Source organism: Penaeus monodon, chromosome 20, assembly GCF_015228065.2.
Source record: "Penaeus monodon isolate SGIC_2016 chromosome 20, NSTDA_Pmon_1, whole genome shotgun sequence".
NCBI classification, from domain to species: Eukaryota; Metazoa; Arthropoda; class Malacostraca; order Decapoda; family Penaeidae; genus Penaeus; species Penaeus monodon.
In genome coordinates this window covers 18,263,171-18,263,512 of record NC_051405.1, presented here as the reverse complement: position 1 = coordinate 18,263,512, position 342 = coordinate 18,263,171, and positions in this window count along the sequence as shown.

The following is a 342-nucleotide window of genomic DNA, read 5'->3' as shown; positions in this document are numbered from 1 at the left end:
AAAAATGAAATAGTCCCCGCTTCTTTTCCCACTTTTCTCACTTTTTCCCTTTCCTCCCATCTCTCTTCCTCCCTTTTCTTCCTTTTTCTTTCCTCTCCCACTTCCCCCTTTTCCCTTTCCCAAAATCCCTTCTCCTCCCTTTCCCCCTTTCTCACTCCCCTTTCTTTTTTACTTTATTTTTTTTTCCACCCCCCCCCCCTCCCTTTTCCTTTAAATCTCTTTCTCCTTTCCCCCTTTTTCCCCTCCCTTTTCCCTTTTCCTTCCTTTCTTTCTTCTTTTCCTCTCCCCCTTCCTCCCTTCCCTCTTTTTTTCACTCCCCTCCTTTTTTACTTTCTTCTCTTT